At 45.7% G+C, this 23,239-nt stretch overlaps 1 long non-coding RNA gene across 1 annotated transcript in view; it reads right to left on the bottom strand.

Moving 5' to 3' along the window:
* LOC138852333 (uncharacterized) overlaps positions 1–23,239 on the bottom strand; it is a 62,491-nt gene that overhangs the window by 2,384 nt on the left and 36,868 nt on the right. The window contains exon 2 of the long non-coding RNA XR_011391654.1: positions 3,278–3,398. This is a non-coding gene — a long non-coding RNA (uncharacterized lncRNA). The remainder of the gene's footprint in view (positions 1–3,277; positions 3,399–23,239) is intronic.

Here is a 23,239-nt window from a genome sequence, read left to right as displayed (position 1 = left end):
CCACTGTGAATCTCACTCCAGCATGATTGTGTGGGGGTTTTCTAGCTAGAGCACACCAATGGTGCAGAGAAATGCATTTACTATAAGCCTGAATACCTTTCACATCCCCCCACAGGCGCTGTATAATCCTACGGGTTTAGCGCTTCCCCCTTGATTATAATAATGATAATAATATAATACATTGATGGCACATTCCAGTACATTTTTGTCTATACCTGACCTATATTTGGTCAGTTAATTCATTCATTCAGTTCCTTTGTGGCCCATGTAAACATGCACAGGCTCGATGCTTACTCTTAAAAGGTGGCTGGCTGGAGGGGTTGCCTAACATGCACTCTCCCAGTACAGTAAGGTCTTACGTAGAGTCATCTTACTTTGCTTCCACAGACCACCGAGTTCAGGGCTTTTCTTTACATCCTGAATCTCTTCCTCTAACAGTTGGCTTTGAAAAATTCTGCAGACTTCTCGGTGATGGGATTCTGACACTGCGGTTATATCAGTCGTTCTTTTGAAAGGTTTGTGAGGCAGGCTAATACTACAGTTTTTTGCTAACTTTCAGGTGCAGTCTATTACTCATTGACAACTTGTCATCACACTCTCAAGTGTCTACTGCGAACACCCTCATCTGAGCCGAGATGTTGTCAGCTTCAGGAGCCTGTTGATTAACTCTCCAAGACTACCAATCAGGGTTTCTTAGCCAGCACAATATGCTGTCTTAAAATCAAACATGGGCAGCTAAGCAATCAATTGCTGCTCACAGTTCCTAGCTTTTGTTAATACAAATCAAAAGGATTACTATCAGTGAGACCTTTTAAACTTACTTCTTATTAGACAATCTTTAAACTCAAGTAACAACCCACTTCAGTTAAGGTAACTAATTTCAATCTGCTATAGTTCTTCACATACTTCTTCTTTGGCATAGGCCATTGTGTGTCACTTCCCTTACACCTTTTGTGACAAGAAAGTACTAAACCATTGAAACTGGCATCAATCTAGGAAAAATTGCCTAGTCTGATCTGTACACTGGAGAACTAAAGTTTTCACTAGCTTCTCCTTCAGAGCATGGAAGGCATTAAGTTCTGTTCATTTATCAACTATGGACTGTGTCTGTCCCTCAGATCCTGATGTCAAAGACATTAATAAGGTAGCATTGCTGGCAAATTCTGGTACTGACTTCCTATAAAATGTAGCAAACCCCAGGATCTCGGCTCAAGATCTCAGGGATCTGCCAGTGTTGTGCAGTGTTTATCCTTAAAGGGTGTTTCTATTCCTTTTCCAGAGCCTACATAACCCAGATAGGACACTTTCCATTTGAAAAGGTGACATTCAGAGAACTTTAAATCAAAGTTATGCTGCTGAAGTCAGCAGAATACCATAACTGTTCCAGGTGACTTTCCAAAGAATCCGAATAATTAGGTCATCTAGGTACTCCAACAATACAGAAAATATCTTGCCAAAAATATTCTCCACAATACTCGGGGAAGTTCCTCGTACACTACAGAGACCCACTGGCATCTGCTTGTGCTCAGTGGCCAAATGGGTGCTAAACTGAAGTCTTATGGATGTCAGTAGGAGGCATTTATACTTGGCATCCTGCTGCAACGTCAATGGTAGGGAACCATTAGGCTCTTGCCAAGGCATCGAGGGATCCCATAAAGCCTCTGCAGGGAAAAAGTCTCTTTGTGGCCTTATTTAGTTTTCTATTTCACACAGTCTAACAGATCCACATTTCTTCTTGACAACCACAACTGGGGTTGTGTAATTTTAATCATGGGGGAGCGCTAAAACCGTAGGACTATACAGTGCGTGTGGGGGGGGGGGAGGGGATGGAAGGTATTCAGGCTTCATTCAAGGAACTGGAGCACAGATCAAATTCCTTAGATCAAGAGCCCCTCACCAGCGTCAAGGAACCTTCCTTGAGGGGTGGGGCTGTTATAAAGGCCAGTATGTTCCAGAAATACACCTTGTTCCAGCAATTCGTATGAAGTCTGAACGCCTGAATATGGTTGACACTCGCCAGAAAGGATTCCCAATTGTTTTTTTTTTCCTGTAATGGGATAGTGTCCTGGATAAGTTACCAGCTCGTCCCCTTTTCCTGAGAAGAAAACTTTAATTCGTCTCTAGGATTATACACAATTTTGCTTTTGTGTGCTGGCAAGTCCTTGAAATCCACACGAAAACTCAGTGCTCTCAGGTCATGTAATATACCTTCCTTGCCATCATTTCATCCCCTCAATTCATTAATGGGGTAACGACAGAAAACAATCTATGTTGGCTTTCTTGAGTTATCTTCGACTACTAACCTTCCGAATAAAATCCTCAGCCGCACCCTCGTGATAGGGGCAATGACACAACTAAAGGTCAAAAGACAATGGACCCATGTCAAGTGCCTTAAGAACCACCTGACTGATAAGCACTGTATACATAATAAAACTGACGGGATCTGTATTTACCCAACTCATCCGTCACACCTGACTCGTCTACCACACGTGACTACACCCATACTGTATTCTAGTACATCAGGTGCCACTGACCATTACAAAAAATTATTCCATTACTACACCTGACTCGTTGCTACACAAAAACCACTAATATATGAATGTCGTGAGTCTACACTGACGCTTAATTCTCACAGGAAGACTAGAGCAATCTGCATTATTGCATTAGCTTCTTGCACGGCACTCCAGACAACGTAGTTCATCATGCATGATGCATTGACAATTCTGAAGTTCTTTTTAAATTAATATTTCCTTATTAAAATATTCCTGTTGTAGAGATGTCATTCACAGCTTATGGCTACAGCTGCATTTTTTTTTACATTGGTTTTTATTATAAATTCCTGGGGAGGAAACTCTCAACCCATGGGGATCATTCAGGTTTGATCAGAGGAAAGAAGGGGGTAGACCCAATTCCCTGGATCCAGAACTTGTCCACAGCATGAAAGTTAGCAGGCAGGCCTGTGGGCATAATTAAATTACAAATATTTCGCCAATACATGCGCGAAACGTCGCCAATAAAGATTTCACGTAACTACGTTTGTGTTTCTGTACCATGACTTCCTCTGTACACTGCTGTTAAGAACTAGTACAGAGCACTAGCGTAATATTCTTTCAATTATAAAATGATTTGTTGGTGGCACGAGTATTTTATTATCTACACTAAGTTATCGCCCTGTTCCCTCTAAATTACTTGATAACTAAATTATTGACGATCTCCCTTACCCCTGCAAGGGATGAGGGAAGTTCAATAGATATGACAATTGTTACTATCCTCTTACCTCTGGAGATTTGACAGTTCTTTCTCGTCTGTGTGGGGCTTCAGGATAGTGCTTCACAGCACCAAACTTCAGAGATGTGACCTCAACACCACACAGACTCGACCTCATCCTCTCTCAGGTCCTGGAAAAAGTGAGAACCAGTTAGGTTAAGTAACGTTCGTGAGGAAATATGACAAGAGTTTCCTGACCCGAGTTATAGTCGGATGATAACGCGCCGTTGGAGCTTTTAGTGACCTGACCGAGGCTTTTTGCTGGCTTACCCGTCCACCCCTTTAAAAATTATGGTCATAGTTATAGCCATTTAGTTTTTGAGAACCAGATCTCAACTTAACAGCTTCATAATATTCATACAGTCGTTCACACACCAGTCATATCTTACCTACCAGAATTTCTAGTTGTGTTAGTAGGTTAAGTTATGTATTTTGATATTTTGGTCACTTGCTTAACTTTTTTTTCAACTGTTCCAAATAGATTTTTTTACAATGTAATACAGCTCTCTCATTATATATATATATATATATATATATATATATATATATATATATATATATATATATATATATATATATATATATATATATATATATATATATATGACTTCCAGCAGGCGTGCGAGAGCCTGTTAGATAAGAGTGAATGGAGACTAATGGTACTTGGGACCTGACGATCTGTTGGAGTGTGAGCAGGGTAATATTTATTGAAGGGATTCAGGGAAACCGGTTATTTTCATATAGTCGGACTTGAGTCCTGGAAATGGGAAGTACAATGTCTGAACTTTAAAGGAGGGGTTTGGGATATTGGTAGTTTGGAGGGATATGTTGTGTATCTTTATACGTATATGCTTCAAAACTGTTGTATTCTGAGCACCTCTGCAAAAAATAGTGATTATGTGTGAGTGAGGTGAAAGTGTTGAATAATGATGAAAGTATTTTTTTTGGGGGGGAAGATTTTCTTTCTTTTTGGGTCACCCTGCCTAAGTGGGAGACGGCCGACTTGTTAAATTATATAATATATATATATATATATATATATATATATATATATATATATATATATATATATATATATATATATATATATATATATATATATACAGAGAGAGAGAGAGAGAGAGAGAGAGAGAGAGAGAGAGAGAAATCCATACATAGCATTCACACCATTCACACAAACATGTACAGAATCTAAGGGAAATAATTCACGAGTCACCACAGTTTGCCCCTCGAGTCCTTGTGAATGCTGGCTGCTGCTGTTTTCCCCACTCGAGCCAATTGCTGCAGCAGCGCTGCTGTTGCTGCTGTACCAACTAGAGGCAGCACTACCACACAACAGTCACACCAACACTGCCATACAGCCGTGTGAACCTCTCCACCACAACCATATTCTTCACCCAAATATCCCACATAACCAGAATAATATTTAAATGCATCTTGGGGAGAAAGATTTTTTTCCAGATAAATTAAGTATCATGGATTATTTTTCCAGGAAATATCGTAATGCTAAACTTATTCTCCATTCAGGGGAAAGCGCTAAACCCGTAAAGGGGATAATGAAATCATTAGCTAGCTGATTATTACTGCCGCTCCTATCATGGAAAAGGTATGGTAGTGGACAGTCTTACAGCCTATGGTAACAAAAATAGTATGGGACAATTTGTAGGTAATAAAGTAATAAAGGCAAAAGTAACTGAGAACTTTACTAATAAGTAAAGAGTCTGAATAAGTTTGTAGTTGCTGCTTCCGTGTTTATAGTGACTTGGTAGTGGAACCCAGGTTCCCAGTCGTGATTTTTTCCAGGATGTTCTTGCAAGTGGTGATCCTGGAAGGCAGCCACTGGAATGAAACATTACCTCTGGAGGTTCTTGCAAGTGGTGATCCTGGAAGGCAGCCACTGGAATGAAACATTACCTCTGGAGGTTCTTGCAAGTGGTGATCCTGGAAGGCAGCCACTGGAACGAAACATTAACTCAGGCTGGGGAACCTGCGCTCATAATGCGATCAGTAGCTGCACTACAGGAACGAGGCAACGCCAGCTTGAGTGGTTGCAAACCATGTTATGCCTCAGGCCGCTAGCAAGATGCAAACTTCGTGCCACTGAACACCCCCTCCCCATCTCTCTCTCTCTCTCTCTCTCTCTCTCTCTCTCTCTCTCTCTCTGTGTGTCACAAAAAGAAAAACGGGGAAATTGAGAAAGGGAAGATATAATAAAAAAACACTAAACCCACTAGGGTCAAAGGGAAGATAAACATGTATTTAAAATATTTCCTCATTTAGGCGACCAGCTGCGTGAAAAAATTTTGCAATGTTTTTTTTTTGGCCTAAAATTATTTTTATTCGTAAACCTAATGTTAATTAAAAAAAGAATAACCAAGCTAATAAGCTACTAGACATGAAGCTGCGTGCATTAACTCAGTTTTGATACAGCACCAACACAGCTATTTAACTTTCAGAAATTTCCAGAACAGCAGCTATTTTTTAAGATTGCTGCCCACACTGGCACGGGATATCATGGAACTCTTAGTACAGTGTATATTGTTCTCAATACATGTTTTTACATCTATCCCTTTATTTGTATTCACTGAAACACAGGCGAGAAAGATACATGATAATATATACACTGAAAATCCTAGAGGAACTAGTCCCAAATATGCACACGAAAATCACTCCCTACGAAAGCAAAAGACTCGGCAGGAAATGTAACATTCCCCCAATGAATCGCAGGAGCGCCACGAGTACGCTAAGAGACATTAAGTGTCAGGGGCCCAAGACTGTTCAAGTGCCTCCCAGCATATATAAGGTTGATTACCAATAGACCCCTGGCTGTCTTCAAGAAGGCACTGGACAGACACAAAGTCAGTACCCGACCAGCCGGGCTGTGGTTCGTACGTCGGTTTGCATGCGGCCAGCAGTAAAAGCCTGGTTATCATGTTCTGATCCACCGCGAGGCCTGGTCGCAGACCGGGCCGCGGGGGCGTTTACCCCCGAAACCCTCTCCAGGTACAGCAGTTTTCAACTTTAATAATTTCCCATCAATAGGCAAAGATTCTTGGCTAGGTCTAGCAGGCCTCTAGGGAGCTTAGAGAGTTATTAATGACAAACTGAAGAAGAACATCATTAATTTGCATAACACAGGAGGAGCACTGCGGTAGGCCTACCGGGCCTAGCTCGCACCCACTCCTACTTGTCTAACCTATTTTTAAATTATTATTATTATAATCAAAAAGAAGCGCTAAGCCACAAGGGCTATACAGCGCTGCTCCTATTTTTTTTAAAGCTACCCGAGGTTATCACTTCAGTGACGTATTTCAGTCCAATTCTCCGTACAAACTTATCTGGTTTCTAATTCCGTAACAGAGTGAGTGTGGGTACGTGTGGGTGCGTGTGAGTGCGTGTGGGTGCGTGTGAGTGCGTGTGGGTGGCAGGCAGTGAAATAAGTCCTGGTATGTCCGAAGACTTTATCGAAGTCGTCTTCACGACACCACACCGTTGTGCATAGTAGTTACCAGTTGTCAAAGACTTGTCTATAAACACTTGGCCATTTGACTGCAGTGTGTGTGTGTGTGTGTGTGTGTGTGTGTGTGTGTGTGTGTGTGTGTGTGTGAGAGAGAGAGAGAGAGAGAGAGAGAGAGAGAGAGAGAGAGAGAGAGAATATACACAGGTTTCTGTAGCTGCGCAAGTGTGCTTGAAGTTAAGCCATAGCTCCTGGTCTCTTTCCACTTACTACTCTGAGATTAAATAGTTTCTAACATCTCTAGCGGGTGGTATGGGTACAGTGTCTAGAACCTACGAAAATTTTTTAGGCCTCTCAAAACTACAGCAGATAAAAATTAACACAAACTCGGTAATTCGTTTCAACTTTATTTAAAAATTCTTTAATCCTGATCTGATGGGACCTGCACTTTGTATACAATACAGTCAATCTGTCTTGGGGAAATACATTTATAATACTGGCCAAGGAACACAGTGTTTTGGCTCTGTCCAGCCTATGAACCACCTGAATTTTTAGCGTCTATTTCCCCAGGGTCCTTCTTACATATCAAGAAGCTTGTCCTAATTCTCTATATATTCCTTCTATTATTATTGTACTCATAACTAAGCGCTAAGCCCAAAAGGAGTTATACAGCGCTGCTGTGTAATGTTATGTTTGCTAGTCATGTCTTCCCAGGTCCTCTCTAATACAGTTGATAAGCGAGACACTTGAGTGGCATTTGAATATCTTTATTCTGGAAACGTTTCGCCAGCCAGGGGCTTCTTCAGTCCAGTACAGAGAAGAACGGTGGAAGATGAGGACGAGTTTGAGGTAATCAGTCCCTCAGTCTGGGGTTAATTTATTCAATCCATCAATCTTGATAAAAGTACAGCATATACAGTCTCTTCCAGGGTTGTTAGTCAATTTTCTTTGTCTTCGTAGTCCTGTCTACTCAGTTTGGGCATCAACCTCGTCCTTAACTTTTTCGTCTTGTGTGTTTCATCAGGTGTGGGTTCACTGTTGGTTCTGCATGCTCCAAGATGGGCCCAACATAGTGTATAATTTCCTAAATTATAAGACTCTCCAATACAATTCTTAGAAGAGTTTAGAATATGCTACTGAAGATGTATGGTTAATGTTTGCTTCTGGTGATATGACTGACGTGATGTTGATTCCCAGATCCTACTTGTACATTGTCTCTCAGGTTGTATTTCATGTCAGGTCTTTTCACTTTAATCGCATTATTTAAAACTTTTAGAAATGAACTGTAATTCCCATCTTCCTCACTACGTCTGCAGCTTCTCCATGACCTCCTGAGGCCTTGCTGTCCAGTGTTTTTCTTATGTTCCTCATCAAATTATCCACATTGTTACATAGAATTCTCTTTCCCCTGGTGAGTAATTTATGCATAATAGAAACAGAAGAGGGTCAAGCACTGATCCCCAGGGGACTGTACTCTTGTCCACTCAGAAGCCTTTCCTAAAAACTATCTCGTCTGTTCATTATTCCACGTACCTAAAGTACGTTTCTTGGTTCTCCTTCCTGGTCTAACAGGTTCTTTATCAGCCAAGCTTATAGTGCCGTGTCAAATGTTTTCTTATAGTTAAGGAAGATGCACGCTATGTAATCTTGTTTTTCTTTACTCTGCAATAAAACTGTAGGAAATTCACGAGACAGATTTTGTCATACCTGAATCCACGTCAATTGTCGCTTACACATGTACGCTTAATTTTAGATGATATAATGTTATCTTTAGTAATGTAGCCAATGTGTGTGCATGTACTCCCCAAGTTGTGCTTAAGGGGATTGAATATTAGTACTTGGTACTGCCTCTTAACTAGTCTTGTTCCTAGCATGACGGACGTGGCATTATCCATTCTTAATGCTGTGGACAGAATTTACTTCTGCCCCTTCTCCATGCAGGTCATTCCAATTGCTGACCACACTGAGGCTGAAAAGTGTTTCCTGGCATTCCATGTCACCATGAATGTGCTTGCATGTGCGTATGGGCGCACGAGTGAACATGTACACGGTTTAATCTTCACTGTACACGCAACAGTTTTTCTGTCCTGACCAGTTGCGGCGCCTAGAGGAATTAAGGTCATTCCTTGCGAGTTTTTACTCATAGTTCCAGTTAACACACGCTTACAATTATGGAAAGAATAGACTAAAAAGCAAAGTTACATACAACTAAGAAAACTTACACGTTAACAGCAAGTCGGAGCTCAGGGACATGTAGAGGAGGGGGCCTCGCTGGCCCTGACTTCTCTCAGGCTGACCCTTCTCTCAGGGACCAAAACATCCCGTGATCTTCGCGTTTGAGATCTGACTGACCTCGGACGTAAACTCTAGGACACTCACCTATCATTATAACAATTTTTAAATGAGTGGGCCTGCAAGCCAGCTGAAGGTCTCAGTCAGATGACCAAAAGCTCCAGTTGCGGGTCATCATATGACTAAGACCCGCTTCAGTAAACACGTCTTGTTTACTGACAAACCTTACCTAACCAATAGACCAATAGCACTAACATCCCATATCATAAAAATCTTTGAAAGGGTCCTAAGAAGCAAGATCACCACCCATCTAGAAACCCATCAGTTACACAACCCAGGGCAACATGGGTTTAGAACAGGTCGCTCCTGTCTGTCCCAACTATTGGACCACTACGACAAGGTCCTAAATGCACTAGAAGACAAAAAGAATGCAGATGTAATATATACAGACTTTGCAAAAGCCTTCGACAAGTGTGACCATGGCGTAATAGCGCACAAAATGCGTGCTAAAGGAATAACAGGAAAAGTCGGTCGATGGATCTATAATTTCCTCACTAACAGAACACAGAGAGTAGTCGTCAACAGAGTAAAGTCCGAGGCAGCTACGGTGAAAAGCTCTGTTCCACAAGGCACAGTACTCGCTCCCATCTTGTTCCTCATCCTTATATCCGACATAGACAAGGATGTCAGCCACAGCACCGTGTCTTCCTTTGCAGATGACACCCGAATCTGCATGACAGTGTCTTCCATTGCAGACACTGCAAAGCTCCAGGCAGACATCAACCAAATCTTTCAGTGGGCTGCAGAAAACAAAATGAAGTTCAACGATGAGAAATTTCAATTACTCAGATATGGTAAACATGAGGAAATTAAATCTTCATCAGAGTACAAAACAAATTCTGGCCACAAAATAGAGCGAAACACCAACGTCAAAGACCTGGGAGTGATCATGTCGGAGGATCTCACCTTCAAGGACCATAACATTGTATCAATCGCATCTGCTAGAAAAATGACAGGATGGATAATGAGAACCTTCAAAACTAGGGAGGCCAAGCCCATGATGACACTCTTCAGGTCACTTGTTCTATCTAGGCTGGAATATTGCTGCACACTAACAGCACCTTTCAAGGCAGGTGAAATTGCCGACCTAGAAAATGTACAGAGAACTTTCACGGCGCGCATAACGGAGATAAAACACCTCAATTATTGGGAGCGCTTGAGGTTCCTAAACCTGTATTCCCTGGAACGCAGGAGGGAGAGATACATGATTATATACACCTGGAAAATCCTAGAGGGACTAGTACCGAACTTGCACACGAAAATCACCCACTACGAAAGCAAAAGACTTGGCAGACGATGCACCATCCCCCCAATGAAAAGCAGGGGTGTCACTAGCACGTTAAGAGACCATACAATAAGTGTCAGGGGCCCGAGACTGTTCAACTGCCTCCCAGCACACATAAGGGGGATTACCAACAGACCCCTGGCAGTCTTCAAGCTGGCACTGGACAAGCACCTAAAGTCAGTTCCGGATCAGCCGGGCTGTGGCTCGTATGTTGGTTTGCGTGCAGCCAGCAGCAACAGCCTGGTTGATCAGGCTCTGATCCACCAGGAGGCCTGGTCTCAGACCGGGCCGCGGGGGCGTTGACCCCCGGAACTCTCTCCAGGTAAACTCCAGGTAACCTAATCATCACCTATCAAGATCTATTCGTAGCTTCAGGAGTTCAGGCACTGAGTAAAATACTCTGAAGTTGCTGTGACGGTAGCAGCACAGTGACACCAACAACAATGAAAGAAAACAAGGGAATAGGACAATTTTACTAGACAAGTCTCGGTCCTGGGACCTGATTCGGAGTGACCCAAGTCCCAGGTCAGACATCTGTCCAGTAAAGATGCAAATGTATGAACTTGTATCTTTCCATTTACGACAGTTCTACTTAATCAAGTTTTAGTGGGACACAATCTTTTAGTTTCCTCAGGAAACCTTACGAAATGTGTGAATTGAGGAGAGGATGAAGATAGTCATAAACTTCAGAGGAAAGAGACGCTCTTAGAAGTCCACATAAATGTACTTACATATTCTTTTTTTTTATTACACAAGATGTTTAGACTCCCTGAAGACTTTCCGCCGCCGCTAATGAGGACCACAGCCACGTTGTAGTAAGTCTCACACGAAACCTTTCTATAATAAGCACACAAATTACAATTTCTGGCAGATACGGCAGGATAAGTGTCCGGAAAGGATATTAAACAATAATACTAACGCAAAAATAAATGAGAGACCAGAGCGAAGATAACAAAGGTTACCATCAACCACACGCCATGCCAACACAGGTCACCGCCAACACAGGTCACCGCCAACACAGGTCACCGCCAACACAGGTCACTGCCAACACAGGTCACCGCCAACACAGGTCACCGCCAACACAGGTCACCGCCAACACAGGTCACTGCCAACACAGGTCACCGCCAACACAGGTCACCGCCAACACAGGTCACCGCCAACACAGGTCACCGCCAACACAGGTCACCGCCAACACAGGTCACTGCCAACACAGGTCACTGCCAACACAGGTCACTGCCAACACAGGTCACCGCCAACACAGGTCACCGCCAACACAGGTCACCGCCAACACAGGTCACTGCCAACACAGGTCACTGCCAACACAGGTCACTGCCAACACAGGTCACTGCCAACACAGGTCACCGCCAACACAGGTCACTGCCAACACAGGTCACTGCCAACACAGGTCACCGCCAACACAGGTCACTGCCAACACAGGTCACTGCCAACACAGGTCACCGCCAACACAGGTCACCGCCAACACAGGTCACCGCCAACACAGGTCACTGCCAACACAGGTCACTGCCAACACAGGTCACCGCCAACACAGGTCACTGCCAACACAGGTCACCGCCAACACAGGTCACTGCCAACACAGGTCACCGCCAACACAGGTCACTGCCAACACAGGTCACCGCCAACACAGGTCACTGCCAACACAGGTCACTGCCAACACAGGTCACCGCCAACACAGGTCACTGCCAACACAGGTCACTGCCAACACAGGTCACCGCCAACACAGGTCACCGCCAACACAGGTCACTGCCAACACAGGTCACTGCCAACACAGGTCACCGCCAACACAGGTCACCGCCAACACAGGTCATTACCAACACAGGTCATTACCAACACAGGTCACCGCCAACACAGGTCACTGCCAACACAGGTCATTACCAACACAGGTCACCGCCAACACAGGTCATTACCAACACAGGTCACCGCCAACACAGGTCATTACCAACACAGGTCACCGCCAACACAGGTCATTACCAACACAGGTCACCGCCAACACAGGTCATTACCAACACAGGTCACCGCCAACACAGGTCATTACCAACACAGGTCACCGCCAAAACAGGTCATTACCAACACAGATCACCGCCAACACAGATCATTACCAACACAGGTCACCGCCAACACAGGTCATTACCAACACAGGTCATTACCAGCACAGGTCATTACCAACACAGGCCACTGCCAACACAGGTCATTACCAACACATGTCACTGCCAACACAGGTCATTACCAACAGGTCATTACCAACACAGGTCACCGCCAACACAGGTCATTACCAACACAGGTCATTACCAACACAGGTCCCCGCCAACACAGGTCATTACCAACACAGGTCATTACCAACACAGGTCACCGCCAACACAGGTCATTACCAACACAGGTCATTACCAACACAGGTCACCGCCAACACAGGTCATTACCAACACAGGTCATTAACAACACAGGTCACCGCCAACACAGGTCACCGACAACACAGGTCCCCGCCAACACAGGTCACCGCTAACACAGGTCACCGCCAACACAGGTCATTACCAACACAGGTCCCCGCCAACACAGGTAACCGCCAACACAGGTCATCGCCAACACAGGTCATTACCAACACAGGTCACCGCTAACACAGATCATTGCCAACACAGGTCACCGCCAACACAGGTCCCCGCCAACACAGGTCACCGCTAACACAGGTCACCGCCAACACAGGTCATTACCAACATAGGTCCCCGCCAACACAGGTCATTACCAACACAGGTCCCCGCCAACACAGGTCACCGCCAACACAGGTCACCGCCAACACAGGTCCCCGCCAACACAGGTCATTACCAACACAGGTCAACGCCAACACAGGTCACCACCAACACAGGTCATTACCAACACAGGTCACCGCCAACACAGGTTATTACCAGCACAGGTCACCGCCAACACAGGTCATTACCAACACAGGTCACCGCCAACACAGGTCATTACCAACACAGGTCACCGCCAACACAGGTCATTACCAACACAAGTCACCGCTAACACAGGTCACCGCCAACACAGGTCATTACCAACAGAGGTCACCGCCAACACAGGTCACCGACAACACAGGTCACCGCCAACACAGGTCATTACCAACACAGGTCACCGCCAACACAGGTCATTACAAACACAGGTCACCGCCAACACAGGTCATTACCAACACAGGTCACCGCCAACACAGGTCATTACCAACACAAGTCACCGCTAACATAGGTCACCGCCAACACAGGTCATTACCAACACAGATCACCGCCAACACAGGTCATTACCAACACAGGTCACCGCCAACACAGGTCATTACCAACAAGTCACCGCTAACACAGGTCACCGCCAACACAGGTCATTACCAACACAGGTCACCGCCAACACAGGTCATTACCAACACAGGTCACAGCCAACACTGGTCATTACCAACACAGGTAACCGCCAACACAGGTCATTACCAACAAGTCACCGCTAACACAGGTCACCGCCAACACAGGTCATTACCAACACAGGTCACCGCCAACACAGGTCATTACCAACACAGGTCACCGCCAACACAGATCATTACCAACACAGGTCACCGCCAACGGGTCATAACCAACACAGGTCATTACCAACACAGGTCACCGCCAACACTGGTCATTACCAACACAGGTCACCGCCAACACAGGTCATTACCAACACAGGTCACCGCCAACACAGGTCATTACCAACACAGGTCACCGCCAACACAGGTCATTACCAACACAGGTTACCGCCAACACAGGTCATTACCAACCGGTCACCGCCAACACAGGTCATTACCAACACAGGTCATTACGAACACAGGCCACCGCCAACACAGGTCATTACCAACACAGGTCACCGCCAACACAGGTCATTACCAACACAGGTCACCGCCAACACAGGTCATTACCAACACAGGTCACCGCCAACACAGGTCATTACCAACACAGGTTACCGCAAACACAGGTCATTACCAACCGGTCACCGCCAACACAGGTCATTACCAACACAGGTCATTACCAACACAGGCCACCGCCAACACAGGTCATTACCAACACAGGTCAAGGCCAACACAGGTCATTACCAACACAGGTCACCGCCAACACAGGTCATTACAAACACAGGTCACCGCTAACACAGGTCACCGCTAACACAGGTCATTACCAACACAGGTCACCGCCAACTCAGGTCATTACCAACACAGGTCATTACCAACACAGGCCACCGCCACCGCAGGTCAGTATCAACACAGGTCATTACCAACACAGGTCATTACCAACATGTCATTACCAACACAGGTCATTAACAACACAGGTCATTACCAACACAGGTCACCGCCAACGCAGGTCATTACCAACAGGTCATTACCAACACAGGTCACCGCCAACACAGGTCATTACCAACACAGGTCATTACCAACACAGGTCATTACCAACACAGGTCCTTACCAACACAGGTCACCGCCAACACAGGTCATTACCAACACAGGTCACCGCCAACACAGGTCATTACCAACACAGGTCACCGCCAACACAGGACATTAACAACACAGGTCACCGCCAACACAGGTCATCGCCAACACAGGTCATCGCCAACACAGGTCACTGCCAACACAGGTCATCGCCAACACAGGTCATCGCCAACACAGGTCATTACCAACACAGGTCACCGCCAACACAGGTCATCGCCAACACAGGTCATCGCCATGGTGAAGGTGTGTATAAGGGCGGTGTTGGGTAGGGAACCACGTACGACAGTCTACCTTGCTGCACAACCTTTATTAAATCCTGCAGGAATGTTGCTGGAGCACTGAGTGGTCATCTTGCAACATGCATCAGCGAGAAATTATAAAAAGGTAACGTTTATCACATTTAAAAGATGGGTGATGTGCCTTGATGCTGGTGAAGGGCTCTTGATCCAAGAAGATGGATCACCCCTCTCCTTCACTAGATCAAACCTGATTGCCTCCCATTACCCAGGTGTCGTATAACTTCTACGGGTTTAGAGCTTACCAGTGAATGAAATACGTATCAGAGAATTTATTATTATTAGCAAACGTCTTGGGGGGGGATAGAGGGGGATTATTTATGTATGATAGGAGGTGAGGGAGAGCAGTTCCAGGTGCCCTGGATGAAGGCGGCTTCAGTATCCTGAAGGGAAGCCTGGTCAGAGAGGAGGTAATGGAAGCTATGTGTCAGTTCTCGAGGCTTCACTTGACTGAGAGAATTATAAACTTGTGTAATCTACAGCTTAAGGGTGAGTGATGTGTGTGTGTGTGTGTGTGTGTGTGTGTGTGTGTGTGTGTGTGTGTGTGTGTGTGTATGTGTGTGTGTATGTGTGTGTGTATGTGTGTGTGTATGTGTGTGTGTATGTGTGTGTGTGTGTGTGTGTGTGTGTGTGTGTGTGTGTGTGTGTGTGTGTGTGTGTGTGTATGTGTGTGTGTGTATGTATGTGTGTGTGTGTGTGTGTGTGTGTGTGTGTGTGTGTGTGTGTGTGTGTGTGTGTGTGTGTGTGTGTGTAGTACGTATGTACGTACGTGTGTTTGGGGAGTATGTATGTATGTGTGGGTGTATCTATATTTTGGGTGTGTGTGTGTTTAGGATGTATGTGTTTGGGGAAATATACAACGAATTATACTTGCAGAAGTCCCTCACCCGACACACACACACACACACACACACACACACACACACACACACACAACAATATTCAATACATCTATGGAAACGGAGATTGCCTGAGGCATGGAAGACAGCAAATGTAATCCCAATCTTTAAAAAAGGAGACAGACATGAAGCATTAAACTACAGACCAGTGTCACTGACATGTATAGTATGCAAAATCATGGAGAAGATTATCAGGAGAAGAGTGGTGGAACACCTAGAAAGGAATGATTTCATCAACAGCAGCCAACATGGTTTCAGGGACGGGAAATCCTGTGTCACAAACCTACTGGAGTTCTATGACATGGTGACAACAGTAAGACAAGAGAGAGAGGGGTGGGTGGATTGCATTTTCTTGGACTGCAAGAAGGCGTTTGACACAGTTCCACACAAGAGATTAGTGCAAAAACTGGAGGACCAAGCAGGGATAACAGGGAAGGCACTACAATGGATCAGGGAATACTTGTCAGGAAGACAGCAGCGAGTCATGGTACGTGGCGAGGTATCAGAGTGGGCACCTGTGACCAGCGGGGTCCCACAGGGGTCAGTCCTAGGACCAGTGTTGTTTCTGGTATTTGTGAACGACATGACGGAAGGAATAGACTCAGAGGTGTCCCTGTTTGCAGATGACGTTAAGTTGATGAGAAGAATTCATTCGATCGAAGACCAGGCAGAACTACAAAGGGATCTGGACACAGCTGCAGACCTGGTCCAGCAATTGGCCCCTGGAGTTCAATCCCACCAAGTGCAAAGTCATGAAGATTGGGGAAGGGCAAAGAAGACCGCAGACGAAGTACAGCCTAGGGAGCCAGAGACTACAAACCTCACTCAAGGAAAAAGATCTTGGGGTTATTATTACACCAGGCACATCTCCTGAAGCGCACATCAACCAAATAACTGCTGCAGCATGTGGGCGCCTAGAAAACCTCAGAACAGCATTCCAACATCTTAATAAGAAATTGTTCAGCACCCTGCACACCGTGTACATTATGCCCATATTGGAGTATGCGGCACCAGTTTGGAACCCACACCTAGCCAAGCACGTAAAGAAACTAGAGAAAGTGCAAAGGTTTGTAACAAGACTAGTCCCAGAGCTAAGAGGTATGTCCTACGAGGAGAGGTTAAGGGAAATCAACCTGACGACACTGGAGGACAGGAGAGGTAGGGGGGGCATGATAACGACATACAAAATACTGAGAGGAATTGACAAGGTGGACAAAGACAGGATGTTCCAGAGATGGGACACAGTAACAAGGGACACAGTTGGAAGTTGAAGACACAGATGAATCACAGGGATGTTAGGAAATATTTCTTCAGCCACAGAGTAGTCAGGAAGTGGAATAGTTTGGGAAGCGATGTAGTGGAGGCAGGATCCATACATAGCTTTAAGCAGAGGTATGGTAAAGCTCACGGTTCAGGGAGAGTGACCTAGTAGCGACCAGTGAAGAGGCGGGGCCAGGAGCTTGGACTCGATCCCTGAAACCTCAACTAGGTGAGTACAACTAGGCGAGTACACACACACACACACACACACACACACACACACACACACACACACACAGAGTGATCATCCAGGATGAAGACCAAGACAAACACATTAATTCCAATAATGGTAACCAAGAAAAACACAAAAACAGCTGACCACTGACTTAGCAGCCTAACATATCTCACTGAACACTGTCAGGACGTCTTCTGCGATAGCTGCGAGGAAAAACTGAGAGGGGAAGTATCCAACACGGGTAACCAGATTATTATTATTATTATAATCAAAAAGAAGCGCTAAGCCACAAGGGCTATACAGCGCTGCAGGGTAGGGAAGGAAGCAAGGGAATTGGATGGCAGAAGGGAGGGGGGATGATCAGCAGGTTACAGAAAACAGCGGGGCAGGGGATAGTACGGGGGTAGAGGGTAGCAAGAGATTCAAGTAGAAAGGGCTGAAAGTATCAGAATTTGTGAAGTAAGTCAGTCGTTGTCAAAAAGTCAATGAGAGAGTCCGGATGAAAGGTGGGTCCATCAGCGAGAAGGGAAGGTAAAGAGAGAGCAGCGGGGCGAAGACGACGACAGAGATAAATTCTGCGTGCTCGTTGATAAAGTGGGCAGTCCAACAGAATGTGGCTGACTGATAATGGAGCTTGGCAATTCTCACAGAGAGGAGCAAGACGCCTCTCCATGAGATATCCATGAGTAAGACGAGTATGGCCAATGCGAAGACGGGAGAGAGTAGTCTCCCAACCTCGACACTGGTGATAAGAAGACGGCCAGTAACCTATACTCGGTTTAATAGACTGAAGTTTGTTGCCGAGCATAGTAGACCAACGTTGTTGCCAACGGGTGTGAAGGTGGGAAGATATTACAGCAAAATAGTCCGTACATGGAATACCTCTATAAGAAACTGGTAGGTCATGTACTGCTGACCGCGCAGCAGTGTCTGCCTGTTCATTGCCCTGTACGTCAACATGACCAGGGACCCAACAAAAAACAATATCTTTATGCTTAGTAAAGATGCGGCGTAGCCAAAGTTGGATACGGAGGACTAAGGGGTGAGGTGTATCAAATTTTTGTATAGCCTGTAAAGCACTAAGGGAGTCTGAGACAACCACAAATGATGACACAGGCATAGATGCAATACGGATAAGTGCTGTAAGGATGGCATATAATTCAGCAGTAAAAATACTAGCTGAAGATAGTAAATGCCCTTGTACGACGCTGTCCGGAAACACTGCTGCGAATCCTACGCCGTCAGAAGACTTAGAGCCATCTGTGTACACAGCAATGGCATGAGAATGAGAGTGAAAGTGGTCAAGAAAAAGAGAGCGGGAAGCGACCGTAGACAGTTGGGCTTTCGAGCAAGGGAGGGAGAAAGAACAGACTCGAACAGCTGGAACTTCCCAGGGGGGTAGGGAAAAGTGAGATGCTACATGTACATAGAAAGGTGGTAGTTGAAGAGAAGACAAGAGCGAATGAAGGCGAAGAGAGAAGGGACGGAGTAAGCAGGGGCGGCGAACAAATAAAGAATGTCTACTAATATCAGTGACCATTCTATAAATGGAAGGATTGCGGAGATCATGAGAGCGTACATAGTAGCGCAGGCAATGGGCATCACGGCGATCGGATAAGGATGGAACGTTCGCTTCTGCATAGAGGCTTTCGACAGGGGAAGAGCGAAAAGCACCAAGGCATAAACGTAATCCTTGGTGATGAATGGGGTTAAGGCTAGAGAGAGTAGCAGGAGATGCCGCTGAATAGATCTGGTCACCATAATCAAGTTTCGATAAAATAAGGGTGGAATGTAGGTGAAGGAGGGTTCGACGATCAGCTCCCCACGAAAGGTGAGCAAGGGTTTTAAGAAGGTTCAGCCGGCTGTGACAAGTTGCCTTCAGAGAGGTAATGTGAGGTTTCCAGGATAACCTACGATCAAAGAGGAGGCCCAGAAACTTGACTGTATCACGTTCAGGGATACGTGAGCCATAGAGGTACAAAGGATGATCGGAGATGACAGAGCGTCTAGTGAAAGTGATTTGGTGGGTTTTAGTGCTGGAAAATTTAAACCCATGTGTGGTGGCCCAATTGGAAACACGGTCGACTGCATGCTGGAGAGAAACTGTAAGGAGGTGACAGTCAGCGCCTGCACAGGCAATAGCGAAGTCATCAACATAGAGTGATGACCAAATATTTGATGGAAGACTAGAGGCCAAATCATTAATAGCAAGGAGAAAAAGTGTTGTGCTCAGAACACATCCCTGGGGGACACCTTCAGCTTGGATAAAGTCCGGGGAGAGCACATTATTAACCCGAACACGGAAATGCCTGTCAGTTAAAAAGTTCTTAAGGAAGGATGGTAGATTGCCTCGAAGGCCTAAGGAGTGGGCTTGGGCTAAAATATTATACCTCCAAGTTGTGTCATATGCCTTCTCAAGGTCAAAAAATATGGCAATAACTGAGTGGTTATTCGCAAAGGCATTACGAACATACGTATCCAAGCGCAGTAAGGGGTCTATGGTAGAACGTCCCTTACGAAAGCCATATTGACGAGTGGAGAGACTGTTGTGTGTCTCTAAATACCACACTAAACGTCTATTTACTAGACGTTCCATTACTTTGCAAACTGCACTGGTAAGAGCAATGGGACGATAGTGGGAGGTTTCATGTCCCGTAGTGCCTGGTTTGCGGAAAGGGAGAACAATGGCGGATTTCCACAGCTGTGGAAGAACTCCTTGTGACCAAATAAGATTGTAAAGGCGTAATAGGACTGCAAGGGCTGACTGATGTAAATGTTGTAGCATACGAATATGAATGTCGTCGGGCCCAGCTGCCGATGATCGACAAGCTGAGAGTGTTGCCTCCAGTTCTTGAAGTGTAAAAGGCACATTATACTGTTCTTCTCTGAGAGAAGAAAAGTCCAAGGGTGCTAACTCTCTGGCAGACTTTGAGGAAAGAAATGAGGGGCATAGATGGAGTCCCTGAGAAATACGGACCAGATGATTGCCAATTTCATTGGCAACATCTAGTGGGTTTGCTATATCAACACCGGCAACCCGCAGAACAGGAGCCGGGTCAGGAGAATATTTACCACTCAGTTTTCGTACTTTTTTCCAGACTGCACTCATAGAGGAAGCAGAGGTGATGGTGGAGACATAATCTCGCCAGCAAGTGCGTTTAGCGTCACGGATGACACGGCGAGCGATCGCACGCTTCTGTTTAAAATCAAGGAGTCGCTCTGTGGTTCTATTGTACCGGTACCTGCCCCATGCAGCGCGTTTCAAACGTACTGCACGAGCACAAGCAGGAGACCACCAAGGCACGCATTTCTGAGAATGCCTGCCCGAAGTTTGGGGTATAGAATGAGAAGCTGCGGTGAAAACGGAGGACGAGAAGAGGTGTAAAAGCTCATCGATGGAGGACGAAGAAGGAACCTCTTTAAAAACAGTCAGGTGTGAGTAAAGGTTCCAATTTGCCCGATTAAATTGCCAGCGTGGGGTGCGAAGAGGTGGCGAATATGAAGGGGAAGTAAGAATGATTGGGAAATGATCACTGTCATGCAAGTCCGGGAGAACAGACCAAGTAAAGTCTAATGCGGTGGAGGAAGAGCAAACTGAGAGATCGATGCAAGAGAGAGTATGAGTCCGAGGATCAAAATGGGTGTGAGTACCTGTATTTAAAACATGGAGGGGGTGGGTGGCAAGAAAAGCCTCTAACTGAATTCCTCGGGAATCACAGTGAGACCCTCCCCAGAGGAAATGGTGGGCATTAAAATCACCAAGTAACAGAATCGGTGGCGGTAATGACGAAACAAGGAAGGCAAAATCCGGAATAGATAATGCCCGAGAAGGAGAGAGATATAAAGAACAGAGCGTATACCACCTATGTAAGTGGATACGGGCTGCTGTGTAATGCAGCGAAGTATGAACAAATAGCTGATGGTACGGAATATCAGTGCGGAGAAGAAGGGCACTTTCATTAAAGGTCCCATCAGGAAAAGGATCTGAAGAATACAATAAATTATAGCCTGAGATGTGAGAAATAACAGCAGAGTGTAATTTTGGTTCCTGTAAGCAAACACCAACAGGGGCAAACTGGGAGAGTAACATCTGAAGCTCACCCCGATTACCCCTGAGGCCGCGTATATTCCACTGTAAAAAGGCCATGATTGGCAATGATAAAGATACTTGAAATCCGCAGGTAAGGGTTCCTACGGACTAGAAGGGTTAGAAAAGTCCACATGCGGAGGCAGTGGAAAATGTTCAAGCAGCGAAGGAACGGTGCGCTGTGAAGAAAGGAGTTGCGCAGATGGAGCAGAGGAGAGAGAAAGAGCGGAAGGTGGATCAGTGTCCATTGATGGTTTGGTCTCTGCAATATATTCAGAGATTGCTTCAAGTGTTTCGGAATTCAGAGATGTCGTATGGGAGACAATATTGGGAATGGTAGGGGGAGGATGAGTAAAGATTGGAACTGTATTGGACTGTACCAAGGTAGGGGGGGGCGAAAGGGTGGAGGGAACTGGAGAAGCGTGGCAGGGGACAGAAGAGACAGGAACCTGGGAGGTGGCAGAAGAGGAAGAAACTTGGGAGGGAACAGGGGAGGAAGGTACATTACGAGGAGGAGGGTGAACCTCTGCACTTGTAACTGAGCCAGTGAGAGGGGAAGAACTAGGGACAGAGACAGGGAGGGTAAAATGAGGAGGTGGAAGATGGGTAGGAGGTGTTACCGGACCTTTTTTTGACTTTTGAGAAGTAGAGGGACGATTGGGAAGAGGTGTCGTACGAGGTCTCGTCGATACTGAGGCTTGTAAGAGAGAACTCGAAGAAGCGAGATTAGACTGAGGCGTTGAAGTAGGGACGTCTGAGCCGAGGACAGCAAAAGGATTAGATACAGGAGTGATTATGGGAGAGGTAACCACAGAGGTGGGTGTAGAAGATGGGATACCAGAAGTGGGGGGACGTTTTGAAACACGGGAATAAGAAACACGTGGGAGTCTCCCTTGGAGGCGGAGATGAGAAACTGCCATGGCATAAGGGAGACCTTCTGTCTCTTTGAGGTAACGGATTTCCCGCTCGTTTAAATAGACCTGACAACGGCGAGAGTACGAAGGGTGAGCCTCATGACAGTTAAGGCAAGAGGGAGATCGATTGCAAGACGTATTAGAATGGTCATCGGCACCACAGACTGGGCATTCGGCGATAGATCTGCAATATTTCGCTGGATGGCCAAATCGCCAGCAATTTCTACACTGTTGTGGTGTAGGGATCACCTTTCGAACTTGTAACCGATGTCCTGCTATATAAACTGAGGATGGGAGTTCTCGGCTGTCAAAAGTTAAACGAGCCACATTGCTAGGGTATCGTCTCCGCCCACGGGCAGGAAGAACGTAAGTGTCTACCTTGAGGATTGGGAGATCTTGGAGTTCCAGCTGTTCTAGAATGTCGGTGCCACATGTCTGGAAATTTTGTTGAACTATGGTATGGGGCAGAATAACGGTACCACTACAAGAATTGAGGGAATGATGTTTTTCAAGGGTGACAGGAACAGTATCTATATGGGAAAGACGAGAGAGCTCACGAGCCTGGGTAGCATTCTGTACGGTAATGATGCGCGTACCACTCTTAAGAGCATGAAAAGAAATATCTTTACCAACATGGCGTAGGAGTGCCTTGCCAATACTATGGTCAGAAAGATAGGCAGTAGAGGAAGTTGGTC

The sequence above is a fragment of the Cherax quadricarinatus genome, chromosome 7, assembly GCF_038502225.1.
Source record: "Cherax quadricarinatus isolate ZL_2023a chromosome 7, ASM3850222v1, whole genome shotgun sequence".
NCBI lineage: Eukaryota > Metazoa > Arthropoda > Malacostraca > Decapoda > Parastacidae > Cherax > Cherax quadricarinatus.
The sequence above is the reverse complement of the archived record's forward strand: the minus strand, read 5'-3'. Positions and strand labels throughout refer to the sequence as shown.